The sequence below is a fragment of the Pinus tabuliformis genome, chromosome X (assembly GCF_031772625.1).
Source record: "Pinus tabuliformis cultivar Carrire ecotype Pingquan chromosome X, CPIR1, whole genome shotgun sequence".
Taxonomy (NCBI): domain Eukaryota; kingdom Viridiplantae; phylum Streptophyta; class Pinopsida; order Pinales; family Pinaceae; genus Pinus; species Pinus tabuliformis.
In genome coordinates this window covers 271,991,798-272,009,705 of record NC_142308.1, presented here as the reverse complement: position 1 = coordinate 272,009,705, position 17,908 = coordinate 271,991,798, and the positions used below count along the sequence as shown (strand labels likewise).

The following is a 17,908-nucleotide window of genomic DNA, read 5'->3' as shown; positions in this document are numbered from 1 at the left end:
TTTTTTGGGGTAAAATATTTATAAAATAAAAGAAAACTGTATTATTATAATTCTAAATAGTTTATAAGATAAAGAAATTAATAATATAAGGGGTGTGTTTATAAGTGAAGATTATGTATAATATTTATTTTAAATATGGATTTAATATGAGTTTAGAGGGATTAAATTTTTTCACATGTAATTTTTTTTATATGAAATGACATTATTTAAATATTTTGTATAGTTTATTATTATTATTATTATTATTATTATTATTATGTTTTATTTAGGTCGACATGAGTTAAATTTCAACTTTCAACTTTGATGACAGAGTACATGGTTACACATCATACTGGGTTGTAGAATGGGAGGGCTATAGAATGAGCTTCAGGGCTCAATTAATTTTTAATTATTAACATAATTATATTTTGCATACACTATTAAGAATATTTTAAAATATTTTATAAAAGTTAAATTTTTGTCATCCATTCAATAATGGCGTAGTCTAACTTATAGATGAAATAACCTTTTTCACCGGAATTTACCATAATCCGGCAATACAATTTCAAGATTTTTTGTTGTTTAAAATGCATTTTTGAATGCAAAAATGAATTCAGCACCCTTGAAAATCCTTGGAGCACTCGAGTTATTCGAATTAAATAATTTAAACTCAAAATTTTTAAAATCTCTATCAGATTTGAATTAAAATTAACTTGAAATATGTCATTTCATCTACGCCCTTAATAATTATTAATAATTAAAAATTTTGAAACCTATCTATATATATATATATATATATATATATATATATATATATATAAACTATCATGCTAATTTTACATCAACACACCTTATTCTGCATCAACATATCTTATTCTGATATAAAATTTCTCAAATCGAAATGATTATATAACACAATAAAATCTAAAATCTTTTGCACGTCGTAATGTCGCACAGACTTGAAAATACCAGTGCATTTTGCATTTTATTAAATCTCCACTCTGGCCTGCCCAAGATATGGGCTTCCCATCATTCATCAACATCAAGTGGCTTACCAAGCAAAATCATGTAAAATCGTGCAACGTCAATTATTTATTTGCATACACTCTGCAAAATCCAAGTCTAAGATCTCAAAAGTGGGAAACTGTCATATCTCAAAATTTAAATTAAGTAATTTCCCATAGTGGAAACCTTGTGAATTGATTCCCTATTTAAACTGTAAATATGGTAATTACACTGATAGGTGTTTTCTTTGTGGGGTTGGGTGAGAAAACATTGTTCAACCCAACCAATAAGGGTTCTTCATTTTTGTCATTCGCTGCAGTTAAAAGTTTACACGTGACGGATGCTTTTCCATAAATTCGATGAATGTCATTTCAAATGTCTGTCAGAGCAGCACCAAAAGTAAGAGCGAAGAAGTTGGAAGAAAGAGCAAAGAAGACGATAAGGGTACCCTAGGAAAATCTCTCAAGCTCAACATTAGGGGAATTTTGAGGTCTAAAATGGGTTTCCCAAGGAAATTATAAAACAAAAGTGAAAATAATAAAATAAGATTAGATTACATCATCGCTTTTTAGAGGGAAAAAAGAAAAAAAGTATTTTTTTAACTTGTATTTTCAACTTATCTCCCTATGGGTATACTCAAATTTCAAGTGGAAACACTTGTTGGATGCAAAATTTGATTCCTAATTCAAGGAGTACCCATGTTGCATATTTTCATTGGACCATGCTACACGAAAAAATGAGAAATTCATGAAAAAACATGATTTCAATCACGTTTTGCATGTATTTCTCATTTTTCGTGTACCAGAGTCCATCAAAAGTATGGAACATGGGTACTCCTTGGATGATGAATATTTAGGGAGATGAGTTGAAAAAGTAGTTTTATTATTTTATTATTTTTTAATCTTTTTACTTTTTTACTCCAAAAAGGGTGAATCATTCCCCATGGTTGACATCATCATCTTGAATCATATTGGTTCTTATAAAGTTTATTTTGGTTGTACATTTTTCTTAGGAGGCCCATTTTAGACCTCAAAATTCCCCTAATGTGGAGTTGCAGGCACATGAAGAGGAGAATTGTCAACCATACTAATCTCTTGGGTCCCTGTAGGATCGTGGGCATGTTTTCTTCAAGTTGTTCACATACTCACATATCAAATTGGTTCCTCTGATTAAGGGTTCGAGATTCACTAGAAGCTACAACTTTGGATCAAAAATTTCAGTGGCCTGGCATTTCTTATTAGTGGCACATCCCACTCCTTTATAGAACAGGGCTCGCTAGAATCTCTGCTAAATCACATCCTCCCGCTTGGGATTTCTAACAAAAAAACCCTAAATATGTAGATATCACTGGCCTTGGTCGAGTTATTTTTGGTGAAATATTTAGGATCCATGTACCATTTAAAACAAAGAAGATGCCATCCTTATTTTGTTTCCCATAAAGTTGCATTTACAGGAGAAGCTACATCGCAGATCAATCCAATGCCTGGAGTCGGAGTAGGGTAACAGATGGCATTTGAATATAATGGCAATCATAATGGTGGGAACAACATACCCACTGCCTCCACAGCGGATCACATGTTGAGGCCAAGTTATTCAATTTGGCACAAAAATAGTTACCTGGGGTCATATCAAATTCCCCCATCTTTCTCCATTACAAATTTTCCATCACTCCCATTTTCGAGAATGGGCTTGAAGTTGCTCAATCCAAATGCCAGTATACCAACCTCATTATGATAATCCTAAAGATGCCAATAGTTGATTAGCTGAACAACAAGGGCTCACTCGGTTTTGGACTAGTTGAACTATATGTTATTTCCTTTTTCAAATCCTAAGCCACTTGTAATATAGATAACGGTTATGGCCAGATAAAATCTATCTGTATTAGCATTAAGTTAGTTTATCATTTAATCTATTCACACATTCCCATTGATAAAATCCACCTTTTTCATAAATTACGTTAAGGCTTGCCATAAAATCAAATTTGTACTAGGAACAAAATTTTACAAGTTGAATAAATTTGAAATATGTGGTTTAAAATGTGAGTCTTAATGTTCTTGTGTATGTGTTTTCTTGCGAAATTTTGTTTTTTTAGATAGTACAAAGTTTGTTTTCACATTTTTGAAGTGTGATGGCAACCCAATGAAAGTACAGTGAAAGGAGGTGATACTGCTATAAACAAGGCTCAAGATGTTGTGACAGGCATGTTTGCAAAAGGGTTTATTGTAGGAAAGGATGTTATAAACTATGCCAAGGAATTTGATGAGAAGCATGGCTTCACAGAAAATGTTTCTGCTAAGGTGACATCTTTTGACAAGAAAATCGGTTTCACTGAAAAGATTATTGCTGGCACAAGTGTTGTAGATGAGAAAGTAAGATCAGTGGATCAAAAATTTCAAGTATCAAAGAAAACAAAATCAACATTTGTTGCAGCTAAACCGAAGGTCAATAATGCAAGTTCTGCCCTTATGAAGAACAAGTATGTGTTCACTTTTGCAGCATGGGTGACTGGTGCCTTCAACAAGGTTGCAAAGGCCATTGAGGATGTTGATATGAAAACTAAAGAAAAGGTTCAGTTAGCTGAAGGGAAAAATAATATACAAAGTTCAACTGCAACATCTATTCTATGATTTTGAACAATTTCACGATGTTGAACCTCCAAATGCATACGAGCCTTCAGTGGTGCCATTTAGTTCAGCAGGAAACTCAACTACGTATTCCAGCTTGCCACGATATGATGATGATTCCTTTTCTCCCATTAATCAGTCTGTCAAGGGGTCCAGCGAACCAACTAAACTACCACCTTCTTAAGGCCTGATTAGTCACTTAAGATGGAAATTTATGTATCTACTACCTCTCTTGTATTAATTAATATTTTTCTATCAGTTGAAGTTTTGTAAATTGTCATCTATTGTAGACCTCATGTCGATCATAAATTTTGTTGCCATTTTATTTGATTTCAGGTATTTTATATTTTTCAGTTGAATTTACTATTCAAGTTCTTTTCAAGAATTGGTGATGGGCATTATCTTCCACAATTTTCAGTCATTAGGTTAATAACATAAATCTAGAAAATGGAATAACTGTTCTGGTTAATCAGAAGGTGCAATATGTAGGAATTTACAGGGTAAATTCCTCAGAAAGAACACCAAACGACACCACTCACAAACAGATCACAGATCAGTACACCAGTATTCTTGACATGGTTAAAACCCTCAAAGAGGGAAACAGTCCACAACCTAAGCCAATGCGGCCACTTTAGGCAATTTATTAATGTAAAAGAAAGAAAATTTAAATAATCTTCTCTCATCAATGGTCACACTACAAATGACCCTTCATGCTCTTTAAATAGAGATAATGGACCAATCGGGTGTTAAACCACAGATCAAGTGTCGGTAATGCCAAGGAGAGAATGAACCATCGAATCACTTCATGTCTAGAACATATCATGACCGTCAGATTGTAAGTTACAAAAGTACATAGTAAATAAAAACACTTTACCTACCTCTACACTAGACCAAGTTATACTTAAGTATTTCCTATGTGTCGGAATATCCTAACATCCCCCCTTAAGAACAAATTGGGATAAGATTGAAGGATGTACAAATATGACACAATAGGAGAAGGAAGGAAGCATTACAGCCTATCCCCCCTTAGTGAAAATTTCCTGAACTCCAACCATAAATCGAAGTTTAGTAAACTTCACCTCTATGAGAGCCTTTGTAAAGATGTATGCAACTTGATCATCTGTTGAACAATATTGTACTTAAAGAACATGGTCATTAATGAGCTTTTTGATGAAGTGCATGTGTAGTTCAATGTGTTTGTTGCACTGATGTTGGATTGGATCTTTGCATAGTTGAATGGCACTTTGATTATCACGCCAAAGTGTAGTCAGATGCTACTATTGAAAGCCAAACTCTGACAGGATCTGACGAAGCCACAAGGCTTCCTTACTAGCTTCTATGGCGCCACGATAATCTACTTCTGCTGAAGAATGAGAAATGGCACTTTGTTTCTTGCAAGCCCGTGTAATAGGTCTAGAACCAAGAGTGAATACATAACTTGTAGTAGACTTCTGATTATTAGGGTCACCAACCCAATCGGAATCAGTGAAACCAACCAATAAAGGAGATGCTTCTACACTGTAATGAATCACAAACTGAACTGTACCTCAAACATAACGAAGTATTCTTTTAGTTGCTTTCCAATGACTTTCATGTGGGTTTTGCATAAACTGAGCAATAAGTCCAACAACAAAGGAAAGGTCGAGATGGGTATGGGTCAGATACAAAATTTTTCCTACAAGTTGATGATATAAGGTAGCATCAACTTCAGGGAAAGTACAAGTGACTGAAAGTTTAGCTCCAGACTAAAAGGGAGAAGGGGTTGGCTTACAGTCTTCCATGTGAAAGTGGTGTAGAATATCAAATGCATACTTGGACTAGGAAAGGGAAATACCTTCCTTGGATTGCAAGACTTGAAGACCAAGAAAATAATGCAAGTGTCCTAAGTTTTTCATTTCAAATTGCTTTTTAAGGTTGGACTTCACATGGTTTATAAGGTTGAGATCACTACCAGTAACGATAAGATCATCAACATAAAGAACAAGAATTATAAGAGACTTTCCCACTTTCTTGGTGTAGACAGTATTGTCAGAATGACACCTAGAAAAGCCAGTATCTAAAAGAAAGCTATCCATTTTGGCATACCAAACCCGAGGGGCTTGCTTGAGACCATAAAGGGATTTATTAAGCTGACATACAAGGTTAGAGTCTATTTGTATAAAGCTAGGAGGTTGTTTCATATAGATTTATTCATGCAAGACGCCATGCAAGAAGGAAAATTTAACATCCATCTGATGGACTTCCCATTTTAAAGAGGCGACAAGGGAAAGAACAAGGCGGATATAGTTCATTTTGGCAACAGGGGAGAAGGTTTTAGTATAGTCAATGCCTTCAACTTGTGTAAAGCTCTTAGCAACAAGATGAGCTTTATGTTTATCAACGTTTCCATCTGGTCCAAACTTGGTTCTATAAACCCATTTACATCTAACAAGTTTTCTTCCCTTTGGAAGAGGAACGAGATCCCATGTATCATTTGCCAATAATGAAAGACATTTTTCATTCATAGTTGCCTCCCAATCCAGATGGCCTGAAGCTTCTGCAAAGGTGTCATTATCATAATTCGCTGAAGCTTGAGCCAGTAAAGAAGAGGCTCTATCGAACTGAGAACATGTATGTCGCTGATCTATAGGATCACCTACAAGATAACCTGTTGCATCTCGAGTAGCATGGACCAATTTTGGAAGCTGAGGAGATGAAGGAGGATCCTGAGAAGGTGGGGGAGGATTGTCACCCTCACTATCATCATCTAAATAAGAAATATTTTCAGAAGTAGAAGGGATAGAGAGAGGTGGCACATCTGCTGAACTAAGTTCGTAGGCCGATATATTTTCGGTAATCTTTACATCTCTTCTAATGATAACATTTTTGGATTTAGGTGAAATAAGTCTATATCCTTTAAATTCTTTAGAATATCCAACAAAAATACATTTTTCACTCTTATGTCCTAAGGCTTTATGTTTCTCATCGGGAATATGGGCCCATGCTTCACTTCCAAAAACACAAAAGTGACTTAAATCTGGTTTAATTGAACTCCATGCTTCTTCTAGAGTGATATTCTTTAAAACCTTAGTAAGAGTGTGATTTACTATGTAATTTGCAAGGTTAACTGCTTTTGCCCAAAAATTGAGACTAAGTCCTTTAGATTAAAGCATACAATTAGCCATTTCCTTTAAGGTGTGATTCTTCCTTTCAGCTACACCATTTTGTTGTGGAGTATATGGAACAGTATGTTGCATTTGAATTCCATGCTTAGTGCAAAAGTTGATGAATTTGTTGTTAACGTATTCTCCGCCATTATCAGATCTCAGCTTAAGAATTTGATGTCCATATTGTTTTTCAACAAAGGTGTTAAAGGCCAAGAACATGTTAAATAATTCACTCTTGAGTTTTAAGAAGTATACCCAAGTGCATCTGGAGAAATCATAAATGAAAGTTAAGAAATACTTGTAGCAAGAGAATGAAACAACTGGAAGCGGACCACATAAATCACTATGCACAAGCTGTAAAAGGGTTAAGGCATGCCAAGAGGCACATTTTTCAAAACTATCCCGATGATGTTTTCTGAGTACACATCCAAAAAAAACACCATCACTGCAAGATACCAGAGGAATATCTGTGACCATATTTTCTTTACATAGATTTTGAAGGAAGCGATAGTTTAAGTGACCAAATTGGTCATGCCAAAGTTTGTTCACTTCATCATTATGAGCAACAAATACCGAGGGAAGAGTTGATGACCCAAAGTTGTTAAGCTTATACAACCTTATAGAATCATCAATAATGTCAGTAGCTAAAATATTTCTAGGATCTCTTAGATCCTTAATTACAACATCATGAGGTGAAAATTCAACGATTTACCTTCACCTGAATGAGTTATCTGATATACATATAAAAGGTTGCAGGATAAGGTTGGAACACATAATACATCATTAAATTGACCATTATATAGATGAATAGTTCCAGTCCCTACAACACTAAGAGATCTATCAACACCAACATATATATTTTGGTGTTACAATCATTTAAATAAGAAAACATGGCTTTGTTTTTGGCCATGTGATAAGAAGCTCCAGAATCAATGAGCCACTCATGAGAATGAGAAGAAGAAGATACATTTAGTGCATATACAGATCGAGATGCTTGACAACCACATGCAAAAAGTGTTATTATTGAAGATGAAGTTGAAGTTGAAGAGTGCTCCAAATGGATGTTATGCTTCTTCATTGCTGCTCCCAAGGCTTCCATATTCTTAAAGCATTTGGATTCTAAGTGGCCATCTCGATTACAAAAGTTGCAATGTCTATCAATCTTCTTCCCTTTGTTTTTATTTTCCTTATCAATTTGTTGAATTGATTTTTCATTTTGAGACTGAAAGTGCTTAGGACCCTTAGTTGGTTTAGGACCATTGTTTTTAGGATGTTGCTTCTTAGGATTCATTGAACTTGGTTGCTGCTGGGTAGCTAAGGCTTTCTTAGAAGAGTTTCAAAGATTAAGAAGATCAATATGTAAGAATTTTTCTTGTTCTCTTATTAAAGAATCACAAAAGGCATCACACGAGGGGGACTTGTAGGCTTGTCCATGAGAAATAAAATTTCTCTAGTAGAATGGAAGGTGGAAACAAACACAGAGTAGGTTGGTTCTAAATTTGTAAGAATGGAATAGATAAGGCTACCATCTTCTTTCTTAACCTTAACACCTTCCAAGAGAAGTCTAAGAGTCTTGAACTTAAACAAAAAATCTTCAATGGAAGAAAGATTATTGGGGTCCAACGTAAGCAACTCATTTTCAAGTTGATGGGCTCTTATTTCATTTTTAATTCCTAAAACTTTATTGAGTTGTTTCATTACTTCATTAGGGATATCAAGTTCTGTGATATGGAATCTAAGGTCTGGAGAAATAGACATCCCTATCAACCCACATTCTTGATCTTGCATATTTTCCCATTTGGCTATCTTATCTTCATCTTTAGGTTTAGATTCTTGGCCTGAGACTATTCTATAAAGACCTTTACTTCTAAGTAAATCCATAATGTAGGAAACCATTAGAAGTAGTTGGTGCTGTCAAGAATAACTTGGCATGGACTTTCCATTTTAATAAAAATTGAAGCTGTAGATGTTGAAAATAAGTGTTCAAATGGAAATATCTCGAAAAATTAGGCCGATTAAAAAAAAAGGCTCTGAAAACGGCTTCCGGATGAAGAAATTATGGCTTTTTGAAGAAAAGTTGTTGAAGATGCCGATGAAGTACGTGAATGTGCGGAAGTGAATGATAATGTTTTATTAAAAAAAATCCCTCCTCACACCCCCCTCCCTCCCCTCCCTTCCAAATTTAATCTAATTAGCTCATTTTAAAAAAATTATGTGACCCACTTTTATAAATAGCTGAAAGTCACTTTTACAATGGTACTTTATGAGCTACCCACTAAATTGTAACTTAAATAAAAGATAAAGAGACTTTAGAATTATAAGTGGCTCACTTTTTATAATGGGTGAGAACACTTTTACATAAAGTAACTTTAAAACATAAGTTACATGTGCTTTTCGAAAAAGTAACTCAACAAAAAGAAAGACTTGAACCCGAAACCTCTATTCTCATAAAGTAACTTTGGACCAAGTGGGCTAGTTTAAAAGGTTAGTAATTTTTGGAAGAGAGGAAGGTGTTTTTTTTTAGTCGCTGAAGCTTTGGAGTGTGTGCTTACTTGAAAAAGCCCTTTTTGCCTACAAAACAAAAAACCACACAACCCAACACAGACATGAAAAAAAAAACAAACCTTATGGCTTGAAGTTAGCTTTTGCCGGAAACTAAATATTTTCCTCAATGTTTCTGATTTTCCGAGATCACACTAAGGTGCAGCGCAAAAGAGCATACGCATGAGAAAAATCCTTCCTTTCTGTTTTTGATTTGCCCAGATCACACAGAGTCGTGAGGAAAAGAGCATACGCAAAAATGAAAGGTATAGATTCAATAATAAAAAATAGAGAGATAAATAAACTGAAATAAATAACTAAAACTACAAATTGTATACCTCCAGATCTTAAAAATAACATGGCTAGGGCTACCAGAAACCTTTTTACGTAAATCGAAATGGGTTTCTCACTAGAACAGAGGCCCTTAACATAATAGAGTAGTCCTCTCAGCCCAAAAGCGGACCAAAACAATAGATCTAGGAAACGACAGTCGGATGCATTTGTATCGGTGTCGGATTTGGATCACCAACAGATGCAACCCTCAAATAGCTCTGACACCATGTAGGAATTTACAGGGTACCTTCCTCAGATAGAACAACAAAGGACACCGCTCAAAAAAAAATTACAGATCAATACACTAGTATTCTTGACGTGGTTAAAACACTCAAAGAGGGAAACAATCCATGGCCTGATCCAACGTGGCCACTTCAGGCAATTTATTAATATCAAAGAAAGAAAATTTACATAAGATTCTCTCATGAACGGTCACCCTACAAATGACCCTCCATGCTCTTTAAATAGAGATGATGGACCAATTGGGTGTTAAGCCATGGATCAAGTGTCGGGGATACCGAAGAGAGAATGAACTATCTAACCACTTCATGTCCAGAACATATCGTGACCATCAGATTGTAAGTTAAAAAAGTACATAGTAAAGAATCACACTTTACCTAAATCTACACTAGACCAAGTTATACTTAACTATTTCCTATGTGTCGAAATATCCTAACATAATAGTATAATGGAAACTATTAGGACAATTGTTGTTATGTTTGTCCTTGTGTCTGAAGGGAACCATATATTCTTCATTTTGGAAACCGTTTGTTAAAAGTTGTCGGTCATAGTTGAAGAAAATAAGTTCAAGCTTCAGTTTGTTTGTTGTGAATTAACTCACATATGAACTAGTTTAGTTATTTATTAAGTGCCCCCTGATACGATCGAAATAGACATTTGTTTTATGGGAAGGTCAGTGTTTTGGTGGGGGGATTACAGAACTATATCATAACTATTTTATTTATTTGTTTTCATTGGTAGTGACTAGGTTTAGTGGCCTAGGGAGGATGATGACAATACATATATGTTTTATAATGTGTTAGTTTTTGGAATTTTAGAATTTTGATTATCTAAGCTTAAAAAGGTGTCTTTACAAGGACATAATTGCATGATAGTATCTTTTAGGAGTTGTGTTTAATGTACCCAATAAATGTGGGCATTGGATGGCCACAAGAGCACAGACAACATAAAGCCTAAACAAATTTGTGATGGTGCCCTTCATATATTGGTTTCTAAGTATTAGATGAGAATGAACATTGAATGGTCAATGAGGAGAAACTTATAAAATGAGTTGTTTATGAAATGTTCCATATGTCCTCTTGAAAATAGTATTAAATTCATTATGTCATTTGCAATTTAATTGCTAAGTACCCAATGACAACAGATCTTGGATGTCTAGAAGTGCATGGCTAGGACTCTAAATAGTGATAACATTTTTCTTTTCTTGGTTGTTAAGTACCCAATGACAACAGATCTTTGATGTTTATAAGTGCATGATCTAAACAGTGATAACTTTTTTCGTTTCTTCATGTATCGGTTGGGCATAATCAAAAGAGGTTTTTCCAGTTGAAGAATTTGTTCTTGGACAATGGTTATAAGGCAGATGGGGCACAGGTGAAGGTGCCCTATATTTCATCCTCCTTGTGTATAGTGTTCTTTGAAAGAACCTTTACAACCCTATCTTTAAGGAATTTTTTTTATTCTTGATTTTGCAATTTTGATAAACAAGTGTGAACTTCTCTTTTTGATGTAAATTTGCGGAGGAAGCCTAAATAGAATTTGAGTTCAGAGAAGAACCATCCAGGTATTTCTTCTTGTTGTCCAAGGTAGGCATGACCAAAAAGATTGTGATATAAGTCACCTTTTTGGTACAAATTAGTTAGAAGTTGTCCACTACATGCAAGGTATGGTTAGAATTAAGATTGGTTTTATGGCATAAGGCCATATTTTTCTGAGCAAATGAGAATTGAATTTTTAAACTTGTTGTTGGAAGTTGGCCAGGTACTATCGATAGTGTTTGGGTGTGCCTGCTTGTTTTTTCATACTCACGGGACTTTATGGGCACTCGACTCACCAACCAAGACCCAAGTTTTTTTTTCATAGTCATGGGACTTCTATGAGTACCCCATTCACCACCCTACACAGGTTGGCTTGACCAAGCCCCAAGTGAACCCACCCAAAACTGCCAAAATCCCCTATAGACCAATGGAGTTTTCACACGTGGGAACCACAGAGTCGACGTATCATTTGATTTCAGATTTGACTTTTTGAATCTTGATATTAGAGGGTTTACTGTTTGAAAACCTTTGATCATTTGGTTCATGAATCATAAAATCTCCATGATCCATGGCAATTTCGAATCTTAATGAATGAATGATGATATGATGATGGTGATAATCATCATATCAATTATCATATAATATACTTGGTTATGTTTGGATATGGTATTTTTGTATTTATGTAGAAATTAGTTATAGTTAGTCCTGGAATTTTCTCTGTTCTTTTGTTTTTGTGTTCTTTTGTCTTCTCGCTGTGGGACTGAGCATTCTCTAGTGCTATTCATTTACCAAGGATCCTAGATCCTGAGTCATCAGTCCTAGATTTGCTTACCACCATTTTATTCTTATGAGTTTGGATATCCAGTGGTTTTTAGTTGGGTTTTCATTTTTGTAGTTGTGTGTCTTGAACTATAACAAATGATTATGATTCCATTATGTTGTTTGATAATCACACCTAGTCATCTTTGACTACATTCTAAAATTTTATGTGTAGTTATAATACACGATGCATAGGAAGTTTAAAATGCCTTCATAGATACTTAAAATCATAGTAGCAATGTTTCTATATGAATTTAAATTTGAATGTGATTTGACATGTAAAAATTGCATAACAAAGAAATCCCATATAGTGCCAATACTGAAATATACATCTCATAAATAAGATGTTTTACATTTTGTGCTCAAATTTTAAAAATATTTTAGCTTTAAGAATGCTTTGTAAATTAGAAAAATAGTTCACTTTGTGAAATTGTCATTGGTATATTTATAGATGTATTCAAGAGTTTTGAGGATTTTGGGCAGTTTGTTATTTGGGTTTACGAGTCCATGATATTACTTACAAGTGGTCTATTATCACAGAGAATCAGAGTAAGTTGAGCATTTTGTATCCATATTGTACAGAGAATTCGGTGAACTGTACTTCCATTGAATTTTTACAATAATGTCTTTATTGTCAAATCTTGTTACTATGCTTTAAATAATTGTCAAACAGGTTGTGGGATAATTAGATATTTTAAGTTGAGTCAGCCCATTATTGATGATTTATTGAGATTGGGCACCAATTTCATTTTATGGAAATAACATTGAGCATTTTCAAATTACTTTCATTACCTTTAAGGATCCTCAATGATCTACCCACCATTTCTTTTATTCTAGTGAATTTGGATAATGGTGTTTTTAGTTTTTGCATTTTATAATTGTTTATGTTGGATTATATGAAATGATGCTATTGCCTTGTTTTTTTTGATAATCTCACTTCTATCTTCTTTAACTTCTTTTAAAATTATGTTCAAGTTTAATTCAACATGCTTAGGAATCTTAAAATGTTTTTATAGTTACGGGAATTATGCAAAATTGTTTCTTAACATAAACTCAAAAAATTTGCTTCAACCTTGAGGTTTTTAGATCTATTTTCCATGAACAGGTATAAATTGCAACAATATTTATTCCAATGTGCATCAAGAAAATAAACATTGAACAATTGCATTGTAAGGAATTATGTTTCCAAACTATAGGGTGCAAATCTCAACGTGTAATAGATATGAAAATTACTTAATTACAAATTATTTATTACAACTATATCTTTATCAAATCATTCAACAAAATCAATTAGTTGTCCATGATAAATCGATCTAACAAATAGTGTTAGAAGTTATTCATTCACCATGAGAATTTACACTTAAAATCAAATTTCCAAGTACACAAAGTTTTAACATCAAATCAAGTATACATAAGAACAAAGCTACAAGAGCGTACTGATAATTTATCATGATTTTGTGCAATATAGTCCTTCATGCACATCACAAGCTATGACTCTCCAATGCTCTCCAAGCCCCAGTTAGGGTATCAATTATCAAAATATCAAGCCCTATCCAACAATACAAAGGCATAACATGGCTTTCCACCAAGCTATTAAGTGACACCAAAGACTCCATAAGAAGGTACCATCAACACCACCAAGTCTACCCTTGATTTTTCAATGAGCTTGTCTCACATGAGTTCTTCAAGCAAAGAGCCCCAAGTCTCATTTTAAGGTTTCTTTGCCACATAGCCTAGGTTCTTCTAAAAAGGGAGTCTCTCTATGAGAAATATCACACTTCTATGAGTGCTCCTCAAACCAAGTGTCTTTATGTCAAGCACAAACCTTTGTGTAAGCGACAAAAACTAATCCATAAATCTTCTCAATTCAGGAAAATTCTATAGGCTTAAACAATTCATGATGTTCTTAATGAATACAAGTTCTTTTGCAAGCCAAAAATCCCAAATATCGCAGGATTGTCTTGCAAACTCACATTTATTCATATTATCTTATTGTTGTTATAAGTGAACTTATTATGTTAGCTTCAAATGTTGGAAATGCTACTTTTACCCATCTCAACCAAATAAAATACCTGCCCGTGATGTTTTCTTAAGAAACAAGTCACTTTCATTACCCTAGTCTGATTTCCAGTCTACCTGAAGGAAAATATTTGTCTGAAACATTTTCTGAAGTAGTAGCTCATCGGATGATGCCTCATGCATCTTTCTTCATAAACACATTTCCCTTATGAATTTGACAACATTTAATATTATCTTTTCTGGTTTCTTGCAATATCATACTATATTAATGTTGTAATTATGCTGATAGGTGCTTCTCTTCAGGGTTGGCATAGGCAGATACTGTTCACCTCACCCAATCACAAAGCCTCATTTTTGTCTGTCTCCCTCAAATTTGAATACAACATGTGGAATGATTTAGACCTGACATGTGGCTTATCAATTCCAAATCCTTATCCCACACAATCTCATCTCGACCTTTGTACTTATCTCCATCTAAATCTCCCACAGTTCGTAGTGATTTTCATTGTCTATATATTTCCTTCGATTATTTCCTTTGGATCTTTGTATTTATCTCCATCTAAATCCCGCACACCTCTTAGTGTATTTCGTTGTCCATATATTTCCAATGATTATTTCTTTCCATTTTCCCCCACTTCTAGTATTGGCGTTCCTTTGCACCTCTCAGTGCAATTGCTAGTATTATAAGTCTAAGAGTCTGAGTTCCAAACCATTAGTAAGATCTTGATAAGCTCCAAGACTGATTTTAATATATCATTGTTTAAATGTTTATATTAATATATCACTGTTTGAATGTTTTTTAATATGTCATTGTTTAAATGTTTATATTAATATATCATTGTTTGAATGTTCATATTAGATTTGAAGTGCTGGATATATTTCAGGAATACAGTTATATAATTAGTTTTGAGTGTGATTGTAATTTTTTATTATTTAAAATATTTTTTTAATATATAAATAAATTCAATGTTTTAAATCAATATTTAAAATGTATAATAGAAAATTAATTTATTTAATAAAAAATTATTGAAAACGTAAATTTAAAGTATGTATTTTAAGTATTTGACATTTTATTTTTTGATACCATATTTTTTTTAATTTTAAGTTAAAAATCATAAAAAAAAATTCCTAAAATTATAAATTCATATCCCAAAACTATGTAGAAAACTAAATTTATTTATTTATTAAAACCATATTTTAAATAAAAATAATAAATATCTAAATAGTTAAAATACTTGATTTAGTAATTAAACTCTGTAATTTAAGGGTATGTAAAAGTAGTTCCTGAGTATCACAATTTCAATTTTGATTATTGAAATTATGATGGAATTTACCGATCTATTTACGGAAACTAACCTCCCAGCATAAGAATATTAACTGCTCCAATTTGATGCGTTCAATTACACTAGGCTCCGCCATCGAGAAGGAGACGGCACCTTCCATGTCCACGCAGAGCTGGAAGGTGCCTCTTTCTGTGCAGGTAGAGCTGGAGTCGCACACGACTGGTGGCGGCGTATCGAACTAGGGATCAGACACAACTAGTAATTGTGAAGTGCAGGTAGTGCTGGAGTCAGACACTACTGGCGGCGGCGTAAGCCGAAGTAGGGATTATAATTGTGCAAGTGCAGGTACAACTAGGGATACCACACAGCTGGGTAAAGTTATGTGGCTTCCCCAACATAAATCCACCTCAATGTATCTGGGGTGCAAAGGCTGATCGAGGCAAATTCCATCAGACCAAAATGGATAGCATCTCGATGCCAAAAAAGCTCGGGGGCTGGGGTTTTATGGATCAAAGGCTGTTCGATAGAGCTCTGGTTTGCAAATCAATGTGGAGGGGTATCTTGGGTGATGGTCCTTGGAGTGCTATCATCCAGCAAAAGTACCTAAAAGGTAGAAGCATGGAACATTGGTTCAGATCTGGGTCTATTGGAATTCAACAGGGATCGGCCATATGGCTTAGCTTCAGAAAAATTGGAAAATACTTCTTGAAGAACCTGAAATGGAGGATGTTCTCTGGTAGATATATCCTTATTGGTGTGGACTCTTTTGCAGGCTTTAGGGGGAGCCTCTCAATTCCAGACTCTCTTCTTTTTGTCCTTCACAGAATGGGTTTTTTTACATGGGATAAGCTCATCGTGGAATGGAGGGGTCCTTTGCCTATTTTGAAGGATGCTGCTGATATTGGCTTGCCAGTGGCCTTGCTGTCATCATGGGACAATGTCAAAGCTGCCCTAGCCAGAGGGATCATTCGTGCTCTAAAAGATCACTTAGTTTGGTCACTGTAAAGAAATTTACTATGATCTCGCATCTAAAAAGTTGTAAGAAGGGATCATTCGTGCTCTAAAAGATCACTTAGTTTGGTCACTGTGCAAAAGTTAAAGAAATTTACTATGATCTTGCATCTAAAAAGTTGTCGCCTTCAAGATAGAAATTCCCAATGGTGTTTTGGAAATTGGGTTGTCCTCTTAAAATGACTTTCTTCTCATGGCTAGTTTTCAACAACAAAAACTTATCATGGGAAAATTTGAGGAAAAGATGTTGGCACGGCCCAAGCAGATGCGTGATGTGTGAAGCTGATGAGGAGACAAATTTTCACATGTTCTTCCAATGCGAGGCCTCCCAACAAATCTGGTACGACCTGGCTGTTTCTTTTCATTTTCCTCACCTTCGTTTTATTTCTATCCATGCAGCGTTCGAGTGGTGGGGAAGGCAAGAAGAATCTAAGCGAGTCATCCTTCCCATTATGTTGTGGTGTGTCTGGAAATGGAGGAATCTCAAGATCTTTGAAGACTCAAAGCTCCCGTTCAAGTCTGTTCTGCTCAACATCTCGGCTCTCCATGATGCCATCCCTAGAAGGCTGCCGAAATAAGCTCTGAGTGCCCGCATGTTTCGGGTTTCAATCTTTTGTTTTTGTCTATGTTTTGTCTTTTCTACTATCTGGACTATCAGACTTCCTTTCAGCACGCAACAACGTCCTCTTTGTTGCATTCTGTTTCTATATGGATGGCCCAATGTGTTGTGTTCTTCTTTTGCACCTCACAAAATCTGTAATATTTGTCCATCTATAGTTTCTGCTACTTTTTTTCTCCGACTCGGGAAACCACAAGTTTCCTCTATATGTACCTTATCAGGTTTTTTTGCTTATATTGCCTCAATATATATATATATATATATATATATATATATATACTCTGCTTTTTCTTCTTCTTCTAAAAAAAATCAAAAAAAAAAAAAAAAAATCCACCTCAATGTATCAATGTATCAGAGCACGCTGTGAAGTTAGGCTAATTTCATATATTTATTTTATTTTTAATGATTGGCACAAATTTTACAGAGTAAAATTATTTGACTTTAAATATCACCAAAGCTTTATATATGGAGACTACATAAAATTATTAAAAATTTAAATATTTTTACAAAAATATCACTTAACATTATAAAAATTGGATATTATGGATTAGTGAGATTCATTCAGTTTCTAAAATTTAAGATATATTTTTATATTTAAAATTTTCTATAGTGACAGAGTGTTTGAATCGTGTTTTTAATTGTGAAAATAGATTTAACACCATTAAAAACCCTTGGAGGACTTCAAATTTTGATGCATGATAACTATAATATGGATTTACAAAAATTTCAGCTAAATTTAATCAAAATCAAA

General features: G+C 34.2%; 1 pseudogene; it reads left to right on the top strand.

Moving 5' to 3' along the window:
- Positions 1-2,490: 2,490 nt before the first annotated feature.
- LOC149139435 (binding partner of ACD11 1 pseudogene) lies at positions 2,491-15,769 on the top strand (annotated as a pseudogene).
- The last annotated feature ends 2,139 nt before the right edge of the window (positions 15,770-17,908 follow it).